This window comes from Syngnathus floridae, chromosome 4 (genome assembly GCF_059516105.1).
Source record: "Syngnathus floridae isolate MCC-2025c chromosome 4, RoL_Sflo_1.0, whole genome shotgun sequence".
Lineage (NCBI taxonomy): Eukaryota > Metazoa > Chordata > Actinopteri > Syngnathiformes > Syngnathidae > Syngnathus > Syngnathus floridae.
In genome coordinates this window covers 8134508-8155040 of record NC_142416.1, presented here as the reverse complement: position 1 = coordinate 8155040, position 20533 = coordinate 8134508, and the positions used below count along the sequence as shown (strand labels likewise).

The following is a 20533-nucleotide window of genomic DNA, read 5'->3' as shown; positions in this document are numbered from 1 at the left end:
GTACTCATTAGAGAACGCATGATAACATATATATACAATTTTTCTAACAATTCCCCCCTGTTTATCATAAGTTCTCGGGGACTAACTATATGGCCACTTCAAAAGATTTTCAGCCAAGGGATCACATTTCGCAAGAACTAACTTACACTTGGGAGGAAATTGAGTCTTAATCGTCAAAGCCAGAGTCACGAAACAAATCGGACAGGTTTACCACAATGGATTCGCTGACAGAGTCGTCACTAGAGAAAGAACTCCCGTCGATCGAAAGGTCATCCCTTTGGAGCAACGGAAAAGTCTCAGCTGGTGGAGAGATAGCAGTTGTAATTAGCTTATTAATTAAGGATCGGAGACAAGGAATGCAGCAACATCCACACAGGGTCAAAATGGCAGAGAAAACGGCAATGGAGACCAGGACCGAGGAAACCAGGGCGCGGTACTTTCCGAACACGTTCAACCAGTCGGTCCAAACCTCCGTGTTCACCCCACTGTGTTCCTTCATCCTCCCATTCAAGGTCCTCAGACCCTCAAGGGCCTGGGACAGGCTTCCGTCGGCTGCAGTATTATTTGGAATAAATGTGCAACATTGCTCACCAAACATGGCGCAGACACCGCCCTCTTTTGAGAGTAGCATGTCAAGGGCCATTCGATTCTGGAAAGCCATGAGGGAAGTAGCGGCCAGTTGGGAGTGGACCGCCTTGAAACCCGCCTCGGTCCAGTTTCCAAGCCTCTGCACGTTGTAGTGGATGTAGTTAATCCTGTCAACATTTTTGTTAAGAGTACACCACCAACACAGGGCGGATTCAAAACCAGCTGCTATCTGATTCACCAGCTTATACTCATCCGGTACTCCTCTAGGAACACCAATGGCGTCTATGTAAGTTGGATTAGCTGCGCCCTGCCATTCGGCGTTTCGCTTCGTTCTCGGCCAGTATTCGGGCACTACGGACTTAGCAAAAGATGTTAGATCATAAGAGGACATTGGTATCAAATGAACAGGAAACAATAGGGTTACCAAAGCGCAAATTCTAGAGCTGTTTAAAGGCAACCTATCATAAAGTTTGTTACTATTACACCAAAACCAAATATCACTACGAGCAATGGGCAAAAAAGGGGCAGTGACATTGGTCATGGACTCACACCATGGAGTAGGTAGGGCGCCGAGCTTCTCACCAGTACCAGGTAACCTAATGCATGTAAAATTACCCTTAGCTACATTGGACGAAAAAAGGGGTTTATATTTTGTCATAGAGGCAACAGGGTAAACCTTATCCCATTTAAAACAATCATGAGTGGGTGAAATGGATGAGTTTAACATTAAAACAACAGCACACTTAGGAACTATATTTGCAGGTATGATTTTCAAAAGAGGTCTTGGACCCATACATGCAATGCAACTGGTGTTAGCCATTTTTGCGGCTTGCTCAGCCATAAGAAGCCAGTTGTTGGTTTGACCGCTTATTCCTGTGGAGGCTACAAAATAGCTGTCTATATCAGTGAGGGGCATACTTGTGATTTTTGCTCCTGCTGACAAGGTGTAATTATTTGTAACGGGACGGTCTGCGATCGACATTGTTTTGTTAATGCAAATAGCAATAGGAAAGTGGGGATCAATTCCAGAGGACCAAGCCCACAGTTGAAAACCCCAACAAGAAGTGTTAAACAAAGTGGCATTTGGAGGACGAATTTGACCATCAGGGAGTGTAAGAGTCAAAAGGAGGCTTGTGCCCTGATTTTTCAAAGTTACTCGTTTAGCAAAGAACACAGCCTCTTCCCTGGAACCAGAGGGCCAAAAATCTTGCGTTTGTGTGGTGACAAGGGTGCCCCAGTCGGTGCTAACCGGGTGACCAGTTAAATACCACCAATATCCGAGCCATTTATCCCCAGTAGTGGGGTGACCATTTCGGAACCTTTCAAACTTTTCATAGGTAAAATAATAGAAGAAGATGTATTAGGAGCCACAGTAAACATTAATGAGTTATTGTAAGTCCAAGACAAAAGCCACGGTACGCAAGTTGGAACGCGGTCTGGTGTACAAACAACATGATCAAAAGGGGATTTTGTGTTGCGCTTATGTCTAGCAATTTTTCCCCATGAGCCATATTGATTAGAATCAGTGTTGGTAGTTGCCCGAGAGAAGAATGTTCGAGGCTCATGGTACTCCATCCCTCCAAATAAAATAACCCCCGATAAAAATACAATGGTAACACAAACCAGCAAAAGCAACCCAAAACACATGGCAGACTTTGCGCAGGCCACAGCCCGATTGAAGTACTCACCAAATGACTCTCTAATGCTCATGTTTTTGGATCTCCTCAGAGTCAACACCCTGAGCTTCGGGTTGGTGTCTTGGAAATTGGCTTCTGCTAGCTTTCGTGTCAACCCTGGATCTTGGCACCAGGATCAGGCACTATTACCAGACTTTGCTCACCTTCCGTACTTAGGTTGGGTCTGCGGAGATCACCTTTTTACAATAAGATAAATGCAGAAAACAAATAAATGCAGAAAAAACAATATTCTTTCCCTTCACATTTATGTAATTGGATATAAACCATATGTATTGTCTGAAACGGATACAATGGAGTCGGGAACTTTCCTCTCTGAGGTCTTAAATTGCCTCGTGAAAAAGCTGCAAAACCGTATGTCATATAAATAGCTTCAACTTGTTTCACCATACCCCCCGTCGAGAAATGGGTGACCCCATGACTCGAAATAGCAGCCCATTTGAACAAGTTACGAGGCAAGACAGGTTTGCCCAAAGGTCACACAAAAAGACCATCAGTGTTTTTAGTTGCACCCCGTTTTTCCCAAGAGAGTCGTTCCTGGGAGGGGCTCTGAGACTGCATGTCAAGCAACACATCAGGGGAGATGTGACATCGAATCATGATCAGTGAGAGACGAGAGGACATGGAGCAGGCCTTCTGCAGCGGCCTTAGCGGATTTGTCAGCAAAAGCATTACCAAGAGAAACAGGATCAGATCTTGCAGTGTGAGCAGCACATTTGCGAACTGCCACCTTTAAAGGTAGCTGGAAAGCGTCCAAAAGTTGAGTTAGTAACGTGGAATGGGTGACGGGCTTCCCTGTAGAAGTTATCATGCCACGGTTGCTCCACTGCTGAGCAAAAACGTGCACTGTAGCAAAAGCATACTGACTATCAGTCCAGATAGTGACGGACTTGTTTGCAAACAATTTGCAGGCCCCAGTCAAAGCAATGAGCTCAGCGGCCTGTGCTGACATATAGGATGGCAGTTTAGCAGCCTCCAAGACTTCGTCGGCAGTAACAATGGCATACCCAATAAGGGTCACACCAGATTCATTTTTCTTAGAAGACCCATCAACAAAACCCACATGACCATCTGGCAGAGGCGTATCTTCCAAATCAGGCCGAGCCTTTGCAATCTGTTGGGCAGCATCGACACAATCATGGAATCCGCCGTCGTCAGGAAGGGGAATGAGAGTGGCAGGATTGAGTGTTGTGCATCTTTCAACGGTCAGATGCAGCTGAGACAGCAACGTAGCCATGCAAGAAAGATGACGTGCAGGCGACACATCTAGTCGGGTATGACAGTCATACCAGCCCTCCAAAAGAAGCCATGACTACACCGCGGCCCGCGAACAAATGAGTTTGACACCCCTGGCACAAAGGATGTAGCCTTCTCATTGATCAATCGCGTATTTTAAATCATGCTTTTCCTCCTTTGAAGCGACTATGTACTTCAAACCCAAACGGCACCATTTTATAGGGAAAAAAAAAATGTTGAATTTATTCGTTTTTGACATAATACTGGTCGCAAATTTGCATGTAGAGCATTTTTGAGTTGTTGATCATAGACATCAGTTGAACACTCTTTCTGGTCTGTGTCTAAAGTCTTCAAACAACTCATCTTCTTTTTGTTTAGTTCGGCCAATGTCTGTGTAATTTGCTCTACGTTGGAATTTTATTTTTATCCTGCCCAATAGTTAGTCAATTTGTATTTGTAATGGCACCCCGTTATATTCCAATGGACGGCCCTGGAGATCAAAAGGACTCCAGGTGCCTTTAACGCTTGCCCAATGTTTGGTTAAGGATGCCATGAAAACCTCTTGTACTTCATCACCTCTCAAATTATAGGAACCAATGAGTTGTTTAATTTGGGGTACAAAGACGGAAAAGATGGTTCGCTTTGCCGTGCCATAACATCTGTCTTTGTAATTTGATCATTTTTCTCATCTTCATTCATCACATTCTTAGCTGCGATTCTTAAGCGAGCTCGCGTTGACACTGTGTCATCATCTTCCTGTCAGTGCAACAGCAAGTTCTTTTTTATCTTTTCTTCGTCTTCCTTATCTTTCAATTTTCCTCTCATCTGGGAAAATGAGAATGTAATTTTGCTTTTTAATTTTTAATTTTAAGTCTTGCAAAATTGCTACATCCTTACTGCACCGAGATAAACTGTTAAACATATCTTCAAAAACAAACAAAACCAATCTATGCTCCTGCAGAGACTCTTCAAAATGGGACCCAAATGTCAGATTACAAATCAAACCTCCTCCTTCACTCTCACATTTTTTGATAGAACAGTCCACTTAGCAAGACACTGTCATATCATACTAGATAATGGCCGCAAATTAAATATAATGTTGTTGTTGTGGTCCCACAAAACATGTGACTAGAATTTGGACGATTACTAACCCCCATCAATTGATAAATTATCTCCTCACTAAAGTCCTAGCCTGTTAACCTATCTGCATCGGGAAGACATTTGCAATGCAGGGGATTAGAAAATAATAATACCATTGATTTCTAATCATTAACCTAATTTTATCCAGTTCTACAATGTGTGTTTCCTCTTACTCTCACATTTTTATGAGGGTTGGGCACTCTCCTCGTCGGACGAGTTTCTGCCCACAACTCTCATATTATTTTATAAATTTTAATTTTGTACATTTAAAAATGCAAATCTGATAAACCATTGTCTATCACACCGTTTTCGTGCACCAACTTAACGCAATTCCAACCTTTATAACGAACTGATACACAAAGACAAACATACACAGAAACAAACACACGGGCCCACAACATAGACATGACAATCTTCCCAGCTGGTAACAAGGGTGGGGGGAGCAACTGAAGTGCGGAGAGCCTCGCCGCCGCCACGTCACATAATGCAACCTCCCACCTCTGTCCAAAATATGCACTTGTCAAAATATTTTTATATTTTCGGTGTCGACCCCTTCCATTAAATTCCAATCTTTGCATTTGAATTCATGTTGGGGTAACGACTTTTGTTTGCTATTTTGATTTTCCCATGGTTCGTTTGTTTAATTTTCGGAGTTGGCAATTTGAATGGCACCTACAGTGTCCAAAAGCCAATTTAATTCACAGGACAGCGGTAAAATATTCAATGAGTGATAAGTCTCCTTTCCTCTGCTCTCACAAAACCACCGTTTACATAAAGGAGAGCTCAAATGAGATCACTCTAAGTCAAACCATACACACACACACACACACACACACACAATGCGCATTCTTGTCGTCTCACAGGCAAGCAGGGGAGCCCGCCCTCCAGTGGATTTTAACAACTCTTTAACCTTCATATTGTGTAAGGAAAACTTATTTTTACTTTTTTCTCAAAGTAGACATAAAACCTATCTTTTCATGGATAAAAAAAGCCAAACCAGCTAAACAAGGTTTAAGAAAAAAACACCACAGATGGCAGCAGAAAACTAACACATTAGGAAGGTTAGTGAGGAGGCCCCACGACACCTCAGCGGGATTTAACTGCTCCAACTACCTGTACGTCTTTACTTCTTCAGAAAACAGAGGAGTCTGCCCTCCTATGGAATTTAACTGACGTTTACGTCAGGGGACTCCAGCATCCCATACAGAATTTAACTGTTTCTAAATGCACTTGATAGGGTCTAGAATTGTCAAGGTTTCAAGTGACCTCTTGCCACTACACTTTCATTCCTTTCAACAGAATCAAGATTCGTACTCACAGTCTGCTGGGCCTTCTCCTCGGATGATCTCGTCAACCACTCCGGTGTCCAGCTGACTGATCGAGTCAGCCCCGTGAAAAGGGTTTCCTCTATATGCCTTGGCCAAGGACTTGTCCTGGGTCGAAAAGTCAGCTGGAATCCCGAAATAGGTCTATTGAGACCCCGGAACGAGCCCCCAAAAATCTGTCAGGTTCAAAATCAGTAAAAAGGGTCAGCAGACAAAACCAGTGAGGCAGAATGTTGAGTCTTTTCTCGCGAGGAGTGCAACCAGACTTACAGCAGTCCGACTACACTAAAAATCTGTTTTACACTCCTCGCTCTTTTTATTTGGAAATGCCCTACCCACAGTGTGAGACGATTAGCCCCTGAGGGGGGGAAAAAGAGATTGTGGCTTCGTCTCGTAAGAAAAGAAACAAAAAGTAACGCACAAAGTGTTGCGTGCAGATATGGCTATATCAGGAAAACAGTTTAAGCGATATTCCGAGAGAGATAAAAAGAGAAAGTGACGTTCTTTAAGGAAGATCAGAAGGTTCATGACGCATCGTTTGACGTGTTGTTTTCACGATCTGTTCTGGTGAACGCTGAGCTGTCAGCAGCATCTTGTTTGACACAACTGTCATCTCGCCCCTGACCCAGCCGTAATCCTTCTGTTCTGTTGTACAAGATAAGAATAAGCAAGGCAAAGCAGCAAGCATACTGAACAGTAACATTGTGAATAAGTACTCATTAGAGAACGCATGATAACATATATATACAATTTTTCTAACAAGAACGTTCAGTAGTAATCAAAAACTGGCGTCTTGCATTAGTCAAAACATAAGATACAATCATGTACTGAACATTTTTAGACGACTTTGGCAGAAGTCCGTGATTTAGAAAATCATCAGGCATGCATTAAACAGTTCCTTAAGGGTCATTAACAATATATCAAAAAACATTTGTTATTTCAAAGTGCTAAGAAATACATATCAGACATAAAAACCTCTGTCATTAGAAATAAAAATATCAGATCATAAAGTTATAAAAGCCTTTGTCATTAACCCCTATCAAAAATGTCTAGTCATGTCTTCTTTATTGATTTGGTGTGTAGGTATAATTATATGCTTAAATTATTTCTTTTATTGCTTTAATATGTGAATATACTTGTCTGATTATGTACTTTATTCAATGAGGTTTGAGCATATCTGTTTTTGTAGCTAGGCAGGACTTTTTGTATTTCGAACCCATTCCTTCAGGACGTTAGGGTTGGATTTTGAGAGGTTTCCACCTTCTTACAAGTGAGTAATTCTGAACTGTAGGTGTTCTGATGACATTTTAGATGAGGCCTGGTTTGGACAGGGCAACCAGCATCTCCAATCTTATCATTCATCAGATAGTAGTTTTGATGAGTCGGGACTGATTAAATGATTTTTGTTTGGCGAAAAACGTACCGCGCTTGTCTTTTGTTGTGACTTGTGATTAGGATCAGATCAAAATTGATCATACATTTATGGATGAATCAATGTCATTCCAAAGCGTTTTTCCTATTCATTCTTGCGATTGAAAGGTGAACAAAGCAAACTTCATACACCCACCTCATTCAGCAATTTCATGGTGATGTCATTAAGCGCCTCATGAGAAAACCTACAGTTGTCTCCTTTAGAGCACTTTCCCTTTTTATGGAAACATTTGCATGGGAAGGACCGTGCATAGCTGTTAAGGAAAATATTAAAACCTCTACCCTAATGTGAAACTTGGAGGGTCAGAAAATGGACTCTGACTTCAGCTGATAGCAAAATGGTTTCATGCTGTTGTCTGATTTTTCAAGACGTGTTTGACACCACGAAATATTTATATACGTACATGTGATGTCGGATTTTTCACCTTTCTCAGGTAATCCTCCAATTCCACGTCCTGGGTATCAGATGCCGGAGCCTGATGGGTGCAGCTCATATTTCTTTGGTCTCCCTGTTCCAGAGGGGGTATGCATTTGTTGACCTAAAAATGTCATCAAAACCAGTTTTCAAATGACCTGATTCAAAACTTAATCTTACACTCATTCATGGTGTATGATTACGACAACCTTTTGTTGTGCCCTAGATAAGGGGTGTCCAAACTTTTTGCAAGGAGGGCTGGATTTGATAAAGTGAAGGGGCTCGGGGGCCAATAGTTTTTTCGGACATTTTTTAACTGCAAAAATTTCATGCAAATGCTTTCATTCATCTCAGAAGAGTCAAGTAACATTGAAGAAACTCCATGGAATTCCTTAAATTTATGAGTTTCAAATTATTTTTGCCTCATGAACATTTTAAACAGGAGTTACAAGTAATGCAAAGTTGTCTGTTATTAATAGAACTTAAAACAAGTGAATTTTGCTCTTGTCATTTACAATATCTTTCAGAAAGTAATAGTTTGTGTCACATCTACAGGTTCATAACATGATCAGTATTAACATGGCCACTTTGTAATATTTGTAAAATTTTTAATATTAATTAATATTTACTTTTGATTTAGTTTTGACTCACAGCCCCACGTGGAGAATCACTGTTGTGATGCCAGTTCAGCTTGGAGCTGCTTTACTTTATCAGCACGGTCACTCCCTTTTAGCTTGTCGTATGTGTTAGCATGTTTAGTCTGAAAGTGTCTCTTTAGGTTGAAATCTTTAAAGAAGGCAACCGTTTCCCATAATTCCCATTTCTCTTGAAAGCAATGTCAACTTTCCTCATTTTCTTTTCAGTCACCATGGCAGAAATGAGCGGAGAGGGGTGGTGCTGCCACCTTTTGGTAATAGGAGGAATTACAGTTTCAAGTTTCGTAATTTTTTTTTTTTTTTATTCAGTTTGACAGTGCAGGCGGGCCATAAATAATAGATTATAAGACCGAAGCTGCGGGCCGTATGAAATCTGACTGGGGGCCGGATTTGGCCCGCGGGCCGGACTTTGGACAAGCCTGCCCTAGGTGGATATGGGAATCCCCGCCATGACCAAGTGCTGCAACCAGCTGGACATGTGTTACGATACCTGTGGCTCAAACAAGTACCGTTGTGACTCCAAGTTCCGCTGGTGCCTCCACAGCATCTGTACCGACCTCAAGAAGAGCCTGGGTTTCGTGTCCAAAGTTGAAGGTTGGTATCCTCTCTTCATACCACTTCCTCATACAATTCTCACCTTGGTGAATGTTTGAGGACCATTTGTTGCATTGTAAAAAAAAACACACAAAAAACTGGCTTCTCTTAAATCTAAGTTGCTGAATGTTGTCTAACATTTCTATTTCTTTGTAAGTCACCGATGGTTAAATCAGAGCAATCCAATAAATGAGTTGCTTTTGGAAAATTGAGAACCTTTGAAATGCTTTCAATAAGTTGACAAACAATTTGTGCTCATGAGTTGTTGTTTTTTTTAATCCATAAATGAGGGGAACGGTATTTGTTTTTTTCAGGATTAAAGGCCGAGTAATGAGTTTAAAAATCGAGTGTTTTCTAGTAGGTACTGTTGATAATGCTGCTGGAAAGACTGACTTCCACTCTTGTCCGTTACTTTCTCCCATCAGCATGTGAAACGGTGGCAGACACTTTGTTCAACACAGTATGGACTCTGGGCTGCAGACCCTACATGAACAGCCAGAGAGCATCATGCTCTTGCCAAGGAGAAGAGAAAGATGAACTCTAACCTATAACATATTACTATGAAGAAGACAGAGGAAGTTGCAGTAGCAAATCAAAAGGACTATTAAGTATACTAGTATAAGTGGTATTACAATGAACAGCTGCAGTGGTATTTTTCAAATGGCAATATTGTTGTATTGCTCTGCTCTATCAGCAATGATGTTTATTTAAACTTCTAGGTGGGGATAACAATCATAACATGACATTCATTTTGTTCCAAATACCTTTTAAAAGCGTGTTGTATTGACCCTGCTGTAGATAAACTTCATAGCGTACGCTCGAAATAATCTTTGCTAACTATATTAAACTTTCGTTTGCTTTAATTTCACTTTTAGCAACGAGCTTTTTCATCCATTAATTTATTTGTTTTTGTTCAACGGATTACCTGCCATTTACTGGGAGGATGGGTCATTGGCCAGAAATTGAGGCTAGGCTGGTTAAGGAAGAGAAAAGAAGCCATGTTCTAACTTCTTTTACCACTCCCTTATTTGGGCAATTACTAAGCCATGCATAACATGCTTAGAAAACATCAGTCACCAGTAAGTCCTAATTTCTTCTAATAATATCATTAAAATACATCTTTTAAGATGTTTGTCTCCTGATTTCTAGTCATTGTGTCCTTCCATTTGTCATACAAACTATTTTAAAAGCACTTTTTGCAAGGGTTAACTTGAGCAGCAAAAAGTAGCGAGGGTTGCGCACGTCCTGAATGTTGATTGTTCGGTCGGGTTCATTCGTATTCACGAAGACGTTCACAAGACTTGTGCATTTTAATAGGCGTCAACATATTTTCTTATCGTAAGAAACTGTTTGCAACCTTTTAGGAATCCTGACAAAATTCACAATATGCACAAACAGTGAGTTCAGCTCTGTGAGTTGCCATGGTTCCAGAACCAGATGTGGCGCTTTCATCCTTCTGTTCTTCTTCTCGTGTATTATTTTATTTCAATTTAAGTTACAGTAGTTGGTTGGTTTTCTAAATGATGTTGTAAATCTGGAGATTATGGTGCTGAACCATTCTAAGATGTTTATTTTGGGTCATCGAAAATGTTCGTTGCAAGCGCCGATGTGTGAAACCCGATGCCAAGACTGTACAAAGTATAAATCCAGGAAAAAAAAACGTTTCTGAATAATATACAATGGTAAATGTTTATGCTACATGAACTATATTAAAAACAGCTAGAATTTTCAATTTCTGTAGAAATTGCATATGAAGGCGAAGAAGCTGAATAAAAACTTGGGGAATGCTACAGAATTATGTCAAATTATTTTGACAGTCACGCTGCCATCACCGTCCTGAACTTGTCTCTCTTAACAATGTCCGCCAACGTCACTCGCCACCAATCCAATAACCTGTATGTAAGCCCCTTGGGTACAATGTTACTGTTGTGACAGCTAAAGTCCCCCCATCCACCAGAAAATTTGTGGTGATGTGTATTTTTATGAGGACATTTTTTTACATGTTATATTGTAATAAATAGTTGAATAGACATAAATAGTCTTGAATTAAACTTGAATTCTGACCAGTTATGTTGAGCATTCTTCTGTCTTCTGCTTTTCACTTGGCACCTTCTACAGACCACTTTCACTTCTCTCAAAAGTCCAAGGAGGTTTTTGTACGTCTCCGCGTCACCGTGTCGACCTGCTATCGCCGTAGTAGGCGAAACAGTAGTGTCAGGTACAAACTCAGCAAAAGGATCAGCAGACAAAAACCAGTGAGGCAGAATATTGAGTCTTTTCTCGCGAGGAGTGCATCCAGACTTACAGCAATCCAAAATACACTAAAGGTCTGTTTGCACCCCCCGCTCTTTTTATTTAGGAACACCCTACCCACAGTGTGAGACTAGCCCCTGAGGTGGGGGGAAAGCTTGGGCTTTGTCTCATGAGAGGAGGAAAGAGATTCTATGTGAAAACAGAAGTTACAGATGAGAAACAAAAAGGGTGCAAGGACAGGAGTCTATGTGAAATAAGAAGTCACAGACAAAACACCATGAGAAAAGAGTGAAAAGACAAAACACTATGTGAAATACGAAGTCACAGACATAAACAAAACAGTTTGAGCTATCAACAGCTTTCTTGGAGTCCCGAGGCGTAGAAGGTCAGGAAGCTCCAGACAGCAACGTATGACTGGTGGACATCTGCAAAACGAAACAGCAAGCATACTGTGCAATAATTTTATTAATAAGTACCGTAATTTCCGGACTATAAGTCGCGGTTTTTTTCATACTTTGGGTGGGGGGGCGACTTATACTCAGGAGCGACTTATATATATGTTTTTTTTCACAAATTTTTACTTGATCATTAAGACATCACTTAAAAGTATAGTTGACCACTTCCCATGTTATTTTTAGTATAGTTGATCACTTAGCATGCTTTTATATCTTTATCTTGAACATATTCAAAACATAAAAAATAGAGAAAACATCAAATAAAGCAATTAACACTTTAAAGCACCATATCCAAGTCCACTGTCTGTTTGCTCCTCTTATATTTATTATTATTATTTATTATTATTTGTTTATTTATCATTTATTCAACACTCTTATTTATTCATTGTTTATGCCTTCTTGGGTTTTTTTGTGTTGCTTGTATGGATATGTGTACTATCTCACCGAGGGATAGTGGGAACGTAATTTCAATTTCTTTGTGTGTCTTGGTATATGAAAAAAAAATCGACAATAAAGCAGAGTTTGTCTTTGATAAAACAACCAAATAAACAAAACAAAAAACTACATCTGAAAAAATATATATTTTCAGACGAAACTGGATGAGGGCGCTTTAAATTTCACCGTTGGCCGTGACTCATCAACTGGGTGGGCTTAAGAAAAATGGCACCAAAAAGAAAGTCATATTTTGCAAGTTACAAACTTCAAGTTGTAAAATATGCAGCTGAAAACAGTAATCGAGCAGCAGAAAGAAAGTTTGGAGAACCGTGATGTACCAATGGATTACTATTTCAAGTGACGTCATGGGCACCGCGCGGCGCGACCCACGTAAGGACGACCGGTGTTGTGCTCGATTTGGTTCCCCCGTGAGATTTTGTTCCCCCTGCCGCGGGAGCGCGCACAGCTTGTTTGGAAAGCGAAAAACCGATGCCGTACGGCGTCGTACGGCGTCAGCACTATGTTGTTTTCAATAAAAACATGAAGAACTCACGTTTGCGTCAGTCAATTTTAATTTTTATAAGGGATTATTGTCATTTGATGTCTTTAAATTCATCCGCGTTCTGCCATTGAAGCGGGGTGCATTCAAAGACCAGTCGTAAAGACGGAACACTCACTCACTTCACCAAAAAGCAAGGATATAATTACGTGAGCTCTTTGCATAAACCTCGATGCAAAGAAACTCCTCCTTTTGGGTACCGTTACATGCTACAAGGAGTATATATTACAAAGGAGACTTTATTCTTAATTGTAATCATCATTCATCCATCCATTTTATTACTCAGGTATTTTCAAAGCAAATTAATATTGTTGCATTTATTAATTTGCTTTAAAATGACAGCGCAATATAATTAAAAGCTGACACTCTAGCAATGTCAAACGTGTTAGTTTAAGAAAAAGCCAAGATTGTGATCAAATCTTTCATAACGACAATGATTTGAGTGAATTGATTTGAATGAATAATTGAGAAGACATTTCAGTTCTGAAGGCTCCTTTTGTCCCAAGCAAAGTGAAAGGTGGTGGGATAAAAATTGTAACAGGAACGCTATAAAAAATGTCAAGCCGTGAATATTTGTGCCCCCCTCCCATTTTGAGAACGGTGAGTCCTGGACATCGACTGGCTTTTTTTCTGTCTTCCTGGGGGTCTGCTCAGGTAGTGTGGCAAATTTGAACAGGTTCCCTCATTCCTGGCCCAAGTTACAGGGGGGGAACAAATCCTCACGGGTGCCCCGTGAGGATATGTTCCCCCCCCTTATTTTGAGAACGGTGAGTCCTAGACTCCAGCTGATTTTTTTCTGTCTTCCTGGGGGTCTGCTCAGGTAGTGTGGCAAATCTGAACAGGTTCCCTCATTCCTGGCCCAAGTTACAGGGGGGGAACAAATCCTCACGGGTGCCCCGTGAGGATATGTTCCCCCCCCTTATTTTGAGAACGGTGAGTCCTAGACTCCAGCTGATTTTTTTCTGTCTTCCTGGGGGTCTGCTCAGGTAGTGTGGCAAATCTGAACAGGTTCCCTCATTCCTAGCCCAAGTTACAGGGGGGGAACATATCCTCAGCTGTTTTTTTTCTGATGATTTGTGCAGTGATACTGTTATTAATGCACTTTATCAACGTCTTTGGCCTTATTTGGGTCAAACAACTTTGTTTCTTTATCATATAACATACATAAAAATAATGACTTTAAACTTTATTAAGAAAAAAAAAATATTTTTTTAAATAATGAAATAAAAAAATAAAAAATATTAATAAAAAAAAAAGCAAAATGGTCTTCAAGCAAGGTTCAAATATTTAGCATTTATTTTCTTTACATGCTGTACACAAAAAACAGCCTTCGGTTGAAGGCTCCCCGACACATAAAAGATGGAACCACCTGCAACACTCGTCACACTGAATCTGGTAAACAAAGAAAAAAGCAAGATCATACAATGCAGCACATTTACAATAATTTACAACGCATGTGTCATTCAATATATTTCTTAATCATCACATGCATTAGTTAACAAGACCTGACATAATTACCCATCTGTCGTCTGTGTCATGTGTAGCTTCCCCACAAACAAAGCACAAGTCAGATAAATCATCTGTGAAAACAAAGACAGAAGAATTGCTATCGTACTTCCCTGTGTAAAACTTAACTGAGTTGTATATAGCATTGATAGCACAGTCAGGACCATTCTTTGGGTGGCAATAACATCTCTTGGGTGCATATTACTTACCAGTCTCTAGTAGAAGTGTGGTGGCAATTTGCAGCCTGTACCTATTTATATCGTGTGCCTTTGATGAGAAATCTATTTCTTCATTTGAAAGAAGATGTTCTGCAAACTGAAAAAGACAATGTCAGATGTTGACAGTGCATAAAGAATGCCTTAAATGTTTGCCATCTTTAGCCTATATATCGTACAAAAAATTCAACTGTCAGACAATAATTTGTTTTAGTTCTTTGTTGTATGAACTCTAAATTAGTTTTTTTGTTTTGAGTAATGTTTGATTAAGTTTTTGCATAATTGAGTGATACACATGACACAGACGACAGATGGGTAATTATGTCAGGTCTTGTTAACTAATGCATGTGATGACTAAGAAATATATTGAATGACACATGCGTTGTAAATTATTGTAAATGTGCTGCATTGTATGATCTTGCTTTTTTCTTTGTTTACCAGATGCAGTGTGACGAGTGTTGCAGGTGGTTCCATCTTTTATGTGTCGGGGAGCCTTCAACCGAAGGCTGTTTTTTGTGTACAGCATGTAAAGAAAATAAATGCTAAATATTTGAACCTTGCTTGAAGACCATTTTGCTTTTTTTTTTATTAATATTTTTTATTTTTTTATTTCATTATTTAAAAAAATATATATTTTTTTCTTAATAAAGTTTAAAGTCATTATTTTTATGTATGTTATATGATAAAGAAACAAAGTTGTTTGACCCAAATAAGGCCAAAGACGTTGATAAAGTGCATTAATAACAGTATCACTGCACAAATCATCAGAAAAAAAACAGCTGAGGATATGTTCCCCCCCTGTAACTTGGGCTAGGAATGAGGGAACCTGTTCAGATTTGCCACACTACCTGAGCAGACCCCCAGGAAGACAGAAAAAAATCAGCTGGAGTCTAGGACTCACCGTTCTCAAAATAAGGGGGGGGAACATATCCTCACGGGGCACCCGTGAGGATTTGTTCCCCCCCTGTAACTTGGGCCAGGAATGAGGGAACCTGTTCAGATTTGCCACACTACCTGAGCAGACCCCCAGGAAGACAGAAAAAAATCAGCTGGAGTCTAGGACTCACCGTTCTCAAAATAAGGGGGGGGAACATATCCTCACGGGGCACCCGTGAGGATTTGTTCCCCCCCTGTAACTTGGGCCAGGAATGAGGGAACCTGTTCAAATTTGCCACACTACCTGAGCAGACCCCCAGGAAGACAGAAAAAAAGCCAGTCGATGTCCAGGACTCACCGTTCTCAAAATGGGAGGGGGGCACAAATATTCACGGCTTGACATTTTTTATAGCGTTCCTGTTACAATTTTTATCCCACCACCTTTCACTTTGCTTGGGACAAAAGGAGCCTTCAGAACTGAAATGTCTTCTCAATTATTCATTCAAATCAATTCACTCAAATCATTGTCGTTATGAAAGATTTGATCACAATCTTGGCTTTTTCTTAAACTAACACGTTTGACATTGCTAGAGTGTCAGCTTTTAATTATATTGCGCTGTCATTTTAAAGCAAATTAATAAATGCAACAATATTAATTTGCTTTGAAAATACCTGAGTAATAAAATGGATGGATGAATGATGATTACAATTAAGAATAAAGTCTCCTTTGTAATATATACTCCTTGTAGCATGTAACGGTACCCAAAAGGAGGAGTTTCTTTGCATCGAGGTTTATGCAAAGAGCTCACGTAATTATATCCTTGCTTTTTGGTGAAGTGAGTGAGTGTTCCGTCTTTACGACTGGTCTTTGAATGCACCCCGCTTCAATGGCAGAACGCGGATGAATTTAAAGACATCAAATGACAATAATCCCTTATAAAAATTAAAATTGACTGACGCAAACGTGAGTTCTTCATGTTTTTATTGAAAACAACATAGTGCTGACGCCGTACGACGCCGTACGGCATCGGTTTTTCGCTTTCCAAACAAGCTGTGCGCGCTCCCGCGGCAGGGGGAACAAAATCTCACGGGGGAACCAAATCGAGCACAACACCTGTTCTCTGCCATGGAGCTTTCGTCTCTGGAAGTCCACGCCGCCACACGCTTGGAAGTTTGTTTTGTGGAATAAAGAGCCGTTTACCAAACCCACGTCTATCCTTGTACTTTGTTAACGCCACAATATAGTTATATACCAGATCTGTGGAATAAAGACGAGGCTGACGTCACGGCGCACGCGCGGCGATGTTGACAAAGGACGAGGAATTTGATCGATGGATTTAATGGATTTAAAGTGCACGGATGGTTTGATAATATTATTGCTTATATTATAGTTACTTGAAATATAGTTTATCTATCGTTATATGAGCCTGTGGAATATTTTGAAGTGCAAGCGCCCTCAGCCGCGCGCAGCCATTGTTGACAAAGAACGATCGATGGATTTAATGAATTTGAGTGACACCGATGGTTTTATAAACATGTTATTTATGTAATGGTTGTCCTAAATCACTCTATATGTTACGTCAGGCCCGTTCTCAGCTCCTCATTTGTGTTTGTCACGTTAGCATACCTATCGTTTAGCCTGTTGCTATCGTATCGAATGATTGATGGATTTAATGAATTGGAGTGACACCAATGGTTTTATAAACATGTTATTCATGTAATAGTTGTCCTTAATCACTCTATATGTTACATCAGACCCGTTCTCAGCTCTTTGTTTGTGTTTGTCACGTTAGCATACCTATCGTTTAGCCTGTTGTTGCTATCGTTTAGCCTGTTGTTGCTCATTCATGACTGTTTTTGGTGTGGGATTCTGTCGAATAAATTGCCCCCCAACATGCGACTTATACTCCGGAGCGACTTATATATGTTTTTTTTTCACTTTTTGGGGCATTTTATGGCTGGTGCGACTTATACTCCGGAGCGACTTATAGTCCGGAAAATACGGTACTCATTAGGGAACGCATGATAACATATATATACAATTTACCTAGCAAGTAGTATTCGGCCAGGTCATCTCTCTGGACACCACGGATGGTCAGAGTGTAGTCAGAGCCGGATCGAGTGCCGCTGAATCGAGATGGCGTGTTGGAGAATTCTGATGATGTGTAGTAGATGAGCGATTTGGGATCCTGTCCAGGTTTCACTTGGTACCAACTGAGATAGCTACCAATGTTTGGACTCCCTGTGGCCCTGATGGTCACGGTTCCTCCGAGAGAGACAGACATGAGTCTGTCCGTCTGCCTCAGAAAATTCTGGGCAGAAGATCCGGAAATGAGATGAATGAAAACCCAACTGGCCCCATGAAGCATCACCAAATGTCAAGTCAAACTAGTCATTCCTATGAAATATTCTGCTCTGACACCAAGTTTCAAAGAGTCTCACCAGGAATCAGCAGAGCCCAAAGGACAAGCGCAAGTGCGGAAGACCACATCCTGATTCGTAGTGCGAGTGGTGTTTGCGCAAAAGGAGTGCTGCAGACTTTTTGAAGAAGCGCAGAAGCTCATGCAAATGAGGCTGCGAACGCAGCTGGCTTTGTGGAAGCGAGATGATATCACTTCCTCCTTTTTTGGACTTTTCCACGTCTGAGTGCATCAGTAGCTGCGCTGTACTTAGCAAAAATGAATATGGCTTTGCTCACAGTCATCTTCATCGGGGTAGCGCGCAACAAACAAAACAATAGTCAATTTAGACTAAATTTTAGAGCCATGATTATCTGCTAGTGTTGGACGAGTTCCAACATTGTTCCGCAGACGCCTTCTTGTGGCATGTGAGAGAATTACCGAAAGAAATACAATTAACATATCCGATGTTGGCCATTGTGGTGGTATTCGAGAGCAAACTTTTTTTTGAGCTGATTCATCATGTTTTAGAGATGGCAGAGGCGCATGCAAATAAAGCTGCGAGCGCACCTGCCTTTGTGAAAATGCGAGGCCGCCACTTCCTGTTTTTTGGACTTTTCGGTATTACAGCAAATCATTGCTCATTGACAGTAGACGAGTTTTTGTCCGGACGGCTCACCGCTTTGTATCACTGTGGTGGAGTTTCGCTGAAGAAGGAACCAAACTTATCCTTGGTAAGTACTATTTACTTGATCATCTATTATTTTGCATCAAAATAATTGATAATTCTCCAGTTCCTTAGCCAGCTTTTGGAAAACGAGTAACATTATTTTTCTCAATTTTTACAAAACAAACACCCAGCCCTTTCTTGAGTAAGAGCTAAAAACCTAATTCGATATTAGCTGTTAACGGCTATTTCCTGAAGTGTAGCTATACCTACAATGCAATGATGGAATAATGTTTATTATGACATATATTAGGACCGTTTGGACGTTTGTTGCCCAGTGAGAAGGTAAGTGTTTCATAAAGTGTGTTCTTGTAAATTCACATGAGCCGAACCACGGCCTACGTGACATTGAAAGTGTGTGCAATTGGAGAAAACTGCTTGTCTCTTGTCCTGTCCCCCTGACAGCGGGTGAGGTGCATCGGCCCACCGTGACCCTCTTCCCTCCTTCCAAGGAGCAGCTGCAAACGGAACAGGCCACAGCCGTGTGCCTGGCCAAACGGGGCCCCCAAACTTGGACCCTGGGTTGGAAGGTTGATGGCGCCCCCGCTACCTCAGGGGTGTCGCACAACTCCCCGGAAGAGGCTGATGTAGGTGGGCTTCAGCTGGACCAGCACCTTGAGCCTGTCACCGGACCAGTGGCGCACGGCCCAATCAGTGAGCTGCGAAGCCAGCCTAGCCGGGCAAAACCCCGTCACGCAAACCCTGCCGAACCCAGGACAATGCTCAGAGTAGAGCCTGAACATGTGTCTGTGTCTTTGCGACGTTGAAGCATTGTGAAATAAAAATGTCTGAGTATCATCATCTGTCTCTGTAGCAGCTGCTTATAAGCAAAAGGGGAGCAAACTTGGTAACACGACAAATAAACGTCTCACCAAGGACATTTATATTGTACAGGTAGTCTCGAGAGAAATAAAATGAAACAAAATGATGAATTTATCCTGGCACATAGACAGATTATAGTTTGCACTATAAAAAAATTAGTAACCACATATAGTTGTAATTAAAATTAAAAAAATGAAAAGATTAATATTGTATTGTGTATTGCAAATCTATACATGAACACAGCCTAATTCAAAACTATGTTTTGCTCCTAAGGAATGGGGAATAATGAAAGTATTAATGTCATATATAAAAACGTAATGTTGTCTTGGATGGAAAAACAATCATCACAATGACACATTAATGGAAAAAATGCAACGAAGAACCTTTTTTTTTCCCTTCACCTGTCGCAGTGAACCTTATTCCTGTCTCTGATTGGCCAGCAAGCGTCACTCAATTCTTCCCTCTGCGTCACAAGCCTCTTGAAGTTGGAAGGCGTTGAATCGGTTAAATAATGGTATAAACAAATAATGTTATAAAATGACTAATTTGATTGAAGGTGCATGAGAATGTAAAAAGGAGCATTACAGACTTGCGACAAGGAGTTACTGCCCTTAGCTTAACTACGGATATCTGGACAAGTCGTGCTAGCCCGTTTCCAATGAGCGCCAATGCTTTTCTATTTCTGTGTGGTGATGAATTGTGCTCAAACACTACTGTAGATTGATGCTAAAAAGAAAGTTTATTTTCGGTTTGAACGTTTTTCATTGTGCATTGATTGAGTTTTTAATCCTTGGTGATCCCTGACACAGTCATTTCCAACGTGCCGATGACATATGCATTCACACAAGACATGGCCCCACTTTGGCTCTGATCCAAGCCCAACTCGGAGGTTTGTTGGAGGTCGGAAGCGAAGAAAATTTTCTCCCCACTCCTTTTTTTTTTGCAGTCTTCTATTTTGTTGCGAGTGAAAGGCGTCTAAGATGTCACGTCCACCCTCGCCAGGTCAAAGGCGTGCAAACGTGTTCGGAGCGTTTGTGACGTCACGTGTAGGTCGACGTCCGAGTGGCATCAGAACAGGCAAACTTATTGTGACTAGTATAGTCCGTCCATCATTTGCTTTGGAGTCGAATTTGTTGACTGCAAACTATTTGCGTGGAATATCCTCTCCTGTGAGCGATGGGAACGCCACTGGCCACGCGCCTTGTGC

The 20533-nt window shown here is 40.9% G+C and overlaps 1 protein-coding gene and 3 long non-coding RNA genes across 4 annotated transcripts in view; 2 read left to right on the top strand and 2 right to left on the bottom strand.

The window, feature by feature from the left end:
* LOC148398724 (uncharacterized) overlaps positions 1–20533 on the top strand; it is a 117875-nt gene that overhangs the window by 69028 nt on the left and 28314 nt on the right. The window lies entirely within an intron of this gene.
* On the bottom strand, positions 11707–18014 carry LOC148398726 (uncharacterized). Its single transcript, XR_015858120.1, has 3 exons — positions 17606–18014; positions 17426–17505; positions 11707–11757 (listed from the first exon to the last, which is right to left on the bottom strand). It is a non-coding gene; the product is annotated as an uncharacterized LOC148398726 (long non-coding RNA).
* Positions 14055–17295, bottom strand: LOC148398727 (uncharacterized). The gene is made up of 2 exons (XR_015858119.1): positions 16493–17295; positions 14055–14602 (listed from the first exon to the last, which is right to left on the bottom strand). It is a non-coding gene; the product is annotated as an uncharacterized LOC148398727 (long non-coding RNA).
* LOC148398725 (uncharacterized) lies at positions 15650–19305 on the top strand. The gene is made up of 2 exons (XR_015858118.1): positions 15650–18511; positions 18910–19305. It is a non-coding gene; the product is annotated as an uncharacterized LOC148398725 (long non-coding RNA).